Consider the following 387-nt stretch of genomic DNA (forward strand, 5'->3'; position numbering starts at 1 on the left):
GGAAGAAAAAGTAATTCCCATAGCAATGTAGAGTGACCGAATTGAAAGGGAACGGCCTGTGGTCTCCTTCCCTGCGTACCGCCAAAGCGGAAGCGTTAGCATTAGTCGTTATGCTTTTTTGGCTAAAGGTTGCAGGCTTGCCTTCCAGTGGCTTTGATATGTGAGCTCATCGGTTACTTCTTCTTCTTCTTGTACCATTTAATGGCAGTTGACAAGCCAACTTATGGTGTATTATCACCACCAACTGGACTGGAGTGTGAAGCATCAATGGTGAAAAAAAAAAAAAATTTAAAGCTGCAGTCCGTAAAGTCCGTAACTCTAGCGGTTGATAAACAGAACTGCGTGCGTCTTGCGGAAGAACATTGTAGCCGGAGCTACCGGAGCTAC

Source organism: Sinocyclocheilus anshuiensis, unplaced genomic scaffold (genome assembly GCF_001515605.1).
Source record: "Sinocyclocheilus anshuiensis isolate Anshui unplaced genomic scaffold, SAMN03320099.WGS_v1.1 scaffold456, whole genome shotgun sequence".
Lineage (NCBI taxonomy): Eukaryota > Metazoa > Chordata > Actinopteri > Cypriniformes > Cyprinidae > Sinocyclocheilus > Sinocyclocheilus anshuiensis.